Here is a 9,110-nt window from a genome sequence, read left to right on the forward strand (position 1 = left end):
TGCAGATTGATAATAGTAGCTGGTAATGAACTGAAGTCCTAAACCAAGTAAATTTGCATCAAGATTATATTTCATTTTCAGCCGACGAGCCATTTGAAGAGTTCAAATCAGGTCTGTGCAAGGCCTGGAGCAGTATTTAATTTAGCCTGCCGCACTGTAGCTGTCTGGCTGGTACCTTAGCGTAGACTGGAGGGGGGGAGGGGGAGGGGGGCGGCTATGCAGCTTAAGGGGTGTGAGAGGAGTGAAGAAGGGGGACAAGGGGACCTACTGAACCCTTTAGAAAAGGCCATATTTATTGGATTTCTCTTTGAGCTGTAGGGGGTGGGGTGTGATGGGGGGGGGGGGGGGAACAGAGGGACAGATAATTAAATATCTTAGGTGTTTTTGAAACTAGCCTGGCCTGTTAAGACTTTCTTACAGCCTTTTGGCAATAAAAAAAGAAGTGACAGTTGTTAATGGGTAGGTCATGCTTTTGCAAAGATTAGTTCACTGTGTAAGGATGGTGGCAGTTTATTAACAATCACTGTATGTGAGGGGATGTAAGAGAGCTCATTTAAAGTACAGGGCCTATGGGACCACACACACTCTGGCCATTACATACTGGCCTTTACACACCTGCTGCTGTGTGATTCACACTAAAGCACCTACAGAGCACACGTTTAGGCAGGAGAATGTGCGTCACTGCAACAGGAAATATGCAAGCCTGTGCATGTGACACCATGGGGACCCCACCGGTGTGGAGGACACTGGAGGCTGTGCTAGCTGATGTGTTTCAGATCGCCTCACTTGTCAGCTTTGTAACTGAAGGTAATAGGAACTTCACCCGGTTTACATTGATGTGAGGTAAGTCCACCCAACTGGACGTGCTTTGCTAATGAACCAATGGCCCGTTGCGTCTTCTAATAAATCATGAATTAAGTGCTGCTCCACATGGAGGCTGTGACTCAAGCCAGCATGTTCATTGACCTGTGACATGGTGCTGGCTAGAACCGATTGCAGGAAACCCACAAACTGCAACTTCCCTTTCCCTGGAGTTCTGGGGGGAATTTCACAAAGCAGGATTACTTAGCTAGCTGGATAACTGTGCTGAGTAATATCCGGGCTGAAGTAAAAAGCTGTTCTGGGTTTTACTCAGCCCAGTTATCCAACTAACTCAGTAATCCTGCTTTGTGAAACAGCCCAGGACATAGGTGTGTCTCAAGTTAGCACTATGTTTCAGGTAACAGTCATTGTTTTCTTTTTTCTCTTAAACATACTGGCCATTCCTCTCTATTTTGGTTCATTCACCTGTAAAGGGCTCATCAGTAAGCAGGCTGAGTACACAAGCTGTTTGTCTGTTGGATCTAAATATACTAAGATTATAAAGTGATGTGTGCGTCTGGCTGATTGGAGATAGCAGGAAGCCTTGGCTGTATGTATGCTGTGAGGGTGAGCTCAGGTCTGGCTGTGTGGAGGAGATGAATGTACTGTAGGAATGCAAGGCTTTCACAGAGCCCGTATTGGTATGCAGCACACGAGCGTGACTGATTCTGCTGCTCGCCAATAAAATCCTGTCTGTGAGGCAAGCGGCTCACCTCACCTGACTCTCCTTTCCCGCCGCCGGAGCTTGCACAGGACCCGACACCTCCGCGATGCCTTTTTCTAAACCTGCGCCCTGGATTTTTGAATTTAAAAAAAAGAGGTGGTCTGTGTGTCCAGCTTGTCCTGATGGATTTGTCTCCTTAGATTTATGTGCTGTATGTGGGTATTAAACAAATGCAGGCAACAAATGCTGAATAAACTCGGTGAACTTTGGGCCTCCCCCTGCTCTGTGTCTTTATGGCGTCTCAGGATCCTGTAGGACCACTGAAGGGCAGCGTGTGCGTATGGGCCCAGTGCACTGAGACAAATCCAATCTGCTGCACTGCTTCATGACTGCTTCACCACACCCCTCCAGCTGCTTAATACAGTGACTGCTGTGGTTTAACATTTCAGAAACCATTTATTCGGGTTTGTGTTTCTGCTTGAAGTGCATTTCTTATGGCTAAGTTGTGCTTTGCTGCTCTGTGACGCATCTTTGTGACAGTTCTCTGTAAAAAGCGCTATACAAATAAAATTGAATTGAATGTGCATTTGTTATGTTTTCATTGTGAATTGTTCTGAACTTACACTCTTTCCCCACATGCACGGTCTTTACACATCCAGGGCTGCACATATGTCCATATTTCCATGTCCAGTTCAGCTTCCAAAATATTCAGATCATCATAGTTTCACTGGAAAAGATCTGTATGGAAGAGGAACCAGGAGTGAGTGGGTTAGGTGTGGTCCCAGTGAAGATTCAGCAAAATAAAGAAATTATGATTATGGTTTTCATTAACATTAATATACTAAATATAACATTTCTGCATAATTACATAATTGGTCCTAATTACTAGCAACAAGCAGTGAGGTTTGGAAAAAAACTAGTGGTTTTTTCCAAAGGGCTTTGTCTGTTTCTAGTTTTCATGCCAACTCCTGTCCTTAATTACTTAATTAGCCGTAACATTTACATTATCTGACTCTTTAGCTACATTTCTTGATAAGCGCATGAATGACAGCCGAAGACTGTTTCTATTTTTATGTCTCTGTATGAAACATTTTACTGTGTTCTAATCCATGAGTAAACCAGTGTTGGTGTACACAGCCAATTAGCTCATTTGTCCAGGGTAATTGGTGGAAACAAAAACCTGCATACACATCGGCCCTCCAGGACTAGAATTGGCATCACCTGGGGTAGGATGTACACTTGAAGGTAAAGAAGTTCTATGACGTATCATGAACTTTTGCCACGGGATATTCTTCCATGAGGGTAAGCATTCAGACTGAGTTCAGTAAGATTATACAGTGAAGGCAGGGTTTCCCTGTGTCTACCTTCACTACCTTGGCCACGTGTCCTTTGTGTTTGTATTCCCTGTGCTATACATTATATTTGAAGACTGAATGTTTGTGTTCATACTGACTGATACTCAGTTAAGCAATGTCAATCACATGGGTTAGTGGTACTGCCATTTTAAAATCCAGGCCTAACATTTCCTGATCAACAAAGAAAGTGACTTACTGTATAAAGAAAGCTAGAACTGGATCCTTGCTAGGCTCCTACTCGATTATTCAATGTGAATGATGTCAGTTAATTAGCTGTTTATTTGCTATTCTAAACTAATTGATTCATTTATTAATAAGACTCTGGTGATTAATAATGCCTCAGGGAGGTTTACTGTGATTTGAGATTGTGTGCAGGTTTGCAAAAGACTTGAGGTTCAAATCTTACAACTATTTGCTTAAATATTGACCAACAATGCTGGTGTCTTCTGTTTAATGACTGAAGAAAATGTTAAATGTAATTATGTTTTTTAAAACTGTCATGGAAAAGTAAATGAAAAAGAAAAGTTTAATTTAAAAATCATTTTGAATGAGAGTGAATAGATCTTTTATTTGGTAGCAATTTTTACTTTTTTTTTTTTTTGCATTTAAACTATTATCTAGAGAAGTCAAATTGCAATTTCCCATTTTCATTGGGTGAAATGTAACAAGTTAAAACTGTAACCAAATGAAAAATCCATTCATTCATTCAAAATGGCCTTTTGATTTAGCAGTTTTAACCTGTTGCATTTGACCCATTATCTACAGAAATCCAATAATGACAGCTACATTCCACCACTTTGTTTCCCTTGAAAGGAAACAGATAAGCAAGAGAAGGACTTGTAAGCTCGACTCAAGGATACTGCCCCTGACTGGAAAACTCATAGGATGAGATAAGTAAGTGAATTAACAATATATATTGAAGTAGATGTTTCTACAGTTAACCTCACCTGATTGCTTGGCTGTAAATTGGTTGCTGTATATAAGGTGAAAATAGTTGAAGACCCGTTGGTGTGGGTCATGATGTCAGTGTGGATGCTGTGCTGTACTGTGGGTCTTCAATGATTAAATTACCATGCTGTGTGTCCAATGCTTCTTTAAATCTGATTGGCTGATTGTCACTAAGCAGTGCTGGAATAGATATTGTGAGACTGCTGTAGGTTGTTAGTGCATGCAAATGTTGTATCAGTGTAATTTTAGTGTGGAATCAGGAATGTATTCCTTGTCATTGCAACCTGTTACTGTGAGAACCACAGATGGGTTAAACCAGTGATATAATATCTGTGTTTATCAACATGTTTTACACAACATTTCTGTGAAATGCATAATGGCTGTACAGGGAAAAATGTCTAACAATAGATTCACAAAATGTATAAAGGAAGTTAAAGAGCTGGACAATGCCTGTGTGTGGTACAACTACACAGTGGTCAGTACAAAGGCCAAACATGGGACACATTTCCAGGCATTTATTTCAGGATTGGTCATAATGGATTAAAGCACACCAATCAAATGAGAGTGCACATATTTGACTTAATGTTCCACACACAAATGTTTGAAAAAGGAGCCACACTTGTTGATTTTGCAGGAAGTGTTTTTGATTTAGAAAGTATTGCCTCATAGCAGTGCTGAAAGCAACGAAAACACCCTGAAAACAGCGTGGGCTGGGGGCTTGCCTTGATTTTAATGGGGAGTGAGGTGTTTTTCAGGAAGAGTGGGTCACACTGAAGGACTTGGCTGGTCTGAGTACACCTGTCAGTGCTATAATAAAGTTTGTGCAGGAAGTGCTAAAGCCCACAACCTCCAGATCTGTTCCATAATTCTCACCCTCCCATTCTACTGAATGTATGGTCAAGACCATGTGTAAACCTGGTCAGAATAGTGAGACCATCACATCCTGCTATATTAATATAAAGTGCTGCTCTTTATTATTGTTATTAGTTCTTTGCGGTGGATTTTATTGTATTTGATTTTCCATTTTGGCTATTTAATTTTATTGTCATTATGTGTGTTCTTCCATTTATGTTGTTAATGGCGTAGTTTATGTTTCATCAAGGGAAAAAAATGATCCCGAAAAGAATAGTGGGACCATATGGTTATGGTGCAGTGAGGCACAGGATACCCTCCATGTATTCTCTGGGGTCAGACCCTCTGACAGACCTCTGTTTTGGGCGTTCCAAGTGTTGCTGTCTTCTCTTGCTGCTACTGTGTGTCTTTTTCACTGTTCTAAATCATGAAGAAACCAGCTCCTGCACATAATGCACTGTTTGTATTATCTGAGGTTTTGCCTCCATCCGGCTGGCAGTGCTGTACAAGAGGACTGTGTGTGTCATTTGATTATTCATTTAACTTTCTGAAGGGCTTTCTGCTAAAGCTCAGGCCTCATAGTTAGAGTATATGAACAGTTATGAATTTGTTTAGTTTGGCATTTTTCGGCCTGAAATGCAGACGAGGGAGCATTAGTGTTTGTCCCAGGTGTTCCCAGATGAACTACGGAGTGAGGACAGACATGATTCAGCCTCTCACAGACCAACTGTCTGCAGTGCTGTCTCCTGCTTCCATTTTCATACCTTTAAAAACGAGAGGCTCATTGAATGAAATATCTTTGTCCTGAATGGCAAAATACTCTCTTCAACGCTCATGTAATGCTCAGGAAATCCAGTCCTTTGTCTTGGAGTGAACTTCAGATGTTCCTGTCTCCCTAGTAAACCTGCAACTCTAAACCAAAAAGAGAACATAAAAATATTAAAGCAACCAGTGAAATTGTCCAGGTTAGTACTGACGGTTTCATGTAATTCAGTCTGTTGCACTTGCATATGGTTTGTTCCAATCTTTTGAGGTCAATAGAGACCCTCAGGGTTGGTTTGTTGGAAGGATTTTATGGAAGCAGCATGTAATTTAAGGATTTTCCCCGACTCCTGTTTGGAAGCCCCTTGTGTGCTGAACTGGTATTTATGTGTACAATAAGTGGAAATGGTAGTTATAGCACCACCCTTTTCACTGCATACAGGCAGTGGTCAATAATGACCTTTCATGATTATTCATCTTTCGTAAATCTCTGTGAACCTCCTTGGGATATGAGTATTGGGCACTGTTATTGCTTTTGGAGCAGTTATAGTGTGCTAACAGTGCTGTGTTTGTGCTGAAGGTGATTTAAGAAGCTAATTTCATCATTGCGTCTATATGAGATATACTTTCCCCCAGCTTCATATATACTGTATGTGCTGCTTCATTAAGCACATTGCCCAATCATATCGCAGCACAGTATGCCGTTGGGATCAGTGAGGCCAGTTGTGTTGATGTTTTGTGTTTTTTTTTTTTTTTTTTTTTTTTTTTTGGAATGCTGTGATTTGTTTGTCGTCTCCTGCTCTTTGCTGGAGGCTGTTGTTGGGGGGGCAATCGCTCATCAGGAGCTCCTGGCTCACACAGCTGCTGCACGCCTGAGAAAGTGCATTGGCTCCAACAGGCTGAGACTGTGACCCCCCCCCCACCCCCACCCTCAGGCCAAGTCCTGGCAGCAGGTCTGATGGAGACATATGATTAATATTCTTTTTTTTTTTATATGTTAAATGAATATTTGCCAAGGGCTTTTACTTCAGATGGAAAAAGTTGTGTGAGTAAAATGAAGTGAGAAAGGGGGACAAAAAAAGCATAGTGCTCTAATTGGCTGTGTTCAGTGCAGCAGAGTTTTTTATTTTCCCAGATTACATTTTATTTCATTGCACAAGAAATTTTGTTCTACAGCCCTTCACACAATAACTCACTGGAGATGGGTGCAGATTACCTGCTGATGCAGCACTCATGAATTTTTGCTGAGGCGCTGCGAGAATGTGAGAATTATAAATGAACATGACCACCTGACAGAAACATTAACTAACCGTTGAATGTGTACCACCAAGCCCTGCCCAAAAAGCATTTTCTTTTTGCCTGGAAAAACTAAGGCATTTAATTTTTTTTCTAATAGTTTGTGAAGGCCGGTTGTGATTGTGAGCCTGTGGAGGCACACGCTCAGCCCATGGTCGTTGAGTTTGAGTACGGGACAGCTGCTGCAGGCGGGGTGATGAGGTGGGCCGTATCGTGCCAGCTGAAACCCTCCCAGTCTGCGGGATACCACGGTCAGTATTGGCACCATCAGGATTGGTGCCTTCATGGAAAGGACCACTTGAAGAGACCCAACATGTACATTATTCCATTGGTTGATTTGATTTGTTTGGTTCAGATGAACAAGTGCCCAAAGACCTAGAACAGCTTTAATAGGCGGCTCAAGCCTTTGAGGGACGGTACAGAAACTGAGCACACATTTCAGAATGAGGCGGGCAGGTTTGTGTGGAGATACGCTTATGTTAATTTGAACTGAACATGGAAGATGATATTAACAAGGTATTAACCGGATTAACCTGACATGCAGATTAAAGTGAGTCCTCCTAAATCAGATGACGGGTGGTGGTATCAGAGTCACAGTGAAATGTACTTCCTCTGATACATGGTAATTAATTACTCTTAGTTTGCATTTGGTTTACATCTCTAAACTGAAACATTTTCAGAGTAAATGTGTGGTTTTTGCCTCCCTGATCTCGCACATGCATCTGTGGTTTATGGGCTACTTGCATATGTTTATTTCTCCTCTACACAAACATTCTACCTTCATTATAAACCCGCTTATAACAAACAAACTGCTGTGTGTGCGTGACTGAACCTCCCACACCCTGGGTGATACAATCGGCATTTACACATCGCCCTATGAAGCTACCGGGCACAGTCAGGACTGGCATGGCCTGGATTCGATCTGCAACCTTGGGGCTCATCCAGAGTGTTCCTGCAACACTCCTAGTTCAGTTCTTATGGAATGGACATCATAACGCTCTCTGTAGAAAGCTGCTGCAACGGACAGTGAGTCATACTCATTTCATGAGACCATTATGAATTATTCATCATTGTATTGATATGATGCTTAACAGAAACAAGAAAGTGTATGTGAGAGAAAGCCCTTGTCAATAACAGGATGTTCCCTTAGGAGAGCACCAGAGTGCTTTACTGTATTATTCACTTTGGACTGTCTGCAAAGTGAGGGAGAGAAATGCATCTTCCTGTATTCTTTCTCCCAGTCAGTGGTAAAATCACTCTTGGTGCTAAAGTCACATGACTGCTGTGGGTAACTGTTGGCCTGAGTTGAGTTAGGGAATGAGAAATGATGATGGCTCAAAGAACAGGTCTGGATTTGGCCCAGTTAGACTTGTGTTAAGTTGACTTTAAAGGAAAGGTGCAATGTGGGCTGCAGGCTAACCCCCCCCCACCCCCCCATTTGTGAAACTCACCCCAAACCCCCCACCCGCACATATTGGGAGCCGACCGAGGGAACATGTCTTTGCCTTTATGAGACTGCGCTGGTATAAATAGCTGATCCATGAAATGAGGAAGTGGATGCAGTTCCACACGATGTCAGCACAATGATGATGGCGATGATGAACTCAGATAATAATGAAAGCTTCACAAAGGGCTGGGAGGATGGCAGCATTTATTCCCTGAACATTTCCAGGCCTCTCTGTGTTGCACAAATGATGAAGGGTGCCTGTCAGGGCATGTGGCATATGGTCATCATTCATATCTATTGGGATAATTCTTGTTTATGTACTGTTACCTTACGGTGTACAAAAGCATCAGTTCTAATTTCCAAAGCCATTCATTGTTTTCTGAAGTGGTGCATTGTTCCCATCAGACACTGAAATGGAACTATCATGCACTGTAGTGAACCAATCATGGTAAAAGTCCTCCAGTAGAATTGGTAGACTATAAACACATGCATAGATTCTTTAGACAGCACTTGTATTGGGGCGAGTATCCAATCCTTCTCCATTCTGAAATTGTTGCTCTGTTCTATTATGAACATTAAAATGTTCTGATGACATTAAAATGTGTTGTACAATAGCAGTATGCTTGGCTGTGAACATATGTAGAGGAATGCATACAGTATAACTGGTATAACTAATGGTGCAATTAGCCTGATGCCTATATTGTGGCAAGGACAGAATATTTCCATAATTACAGTTTGGATGTGCTGGTTGAGAGCTTCATTGTGGTGCCCTGAGCAAGGAGGTTGTCATTGGGTATTCAGCTGGAAAAGCTGATCTAGAGTTCTCATTTATTCTATTAAATATGAAACAAGCTGGAGAAATGCGTGTGAGGACTGCAAACTAGCCACCTCAGACTCAGTGCTGCAATTTAACTAGCATCTTCAA

General features: G+C 41.8%; 1 long non-coding RNA gene across 2 annotated transcripts; it reads left to right on the forward strand.

Annotated features, from left to right (window-relative positions):
- The first annotated feature begins 360 nt into the window (after positions 1-360).
- On the forward strand, positions 361-8,141 carry LOC135242007 (uncharacterized). 2 transcript variants are annotated; one of them, XR_010326194.1, is made up of 3 exons: positions 361-2,827; positions 3,694-3,774; positions 6,839-8,141. It is a non-coding gene; the product is annotated as an uncharacterized LOC135242007 (long non-coding RNA). The 2 variants fall into 2 exon arrangements; XR_010326195.1 differs by lacking the exon at positions 361-2,827 and adding an exon at positions 3,149-3,355.
- Positions 8,142-9,110: the final 969 nt, after the last annotated feature.

The sequence above is a fragment of the Anguilla rostrata genome, chromosome 16, assembly GCF_018555375.3.
Source record: "Anguilla rostrata isolate EN2019 chromosome 16, ASM1855537v3, whole genome shotgun sequence".
Lineage (NCBI taxonomy): Eukaryota > Metazoa > Chordata > Actinopteri > Anguilliformes > Anguillidae > Anguilla > Anguilla rostrata.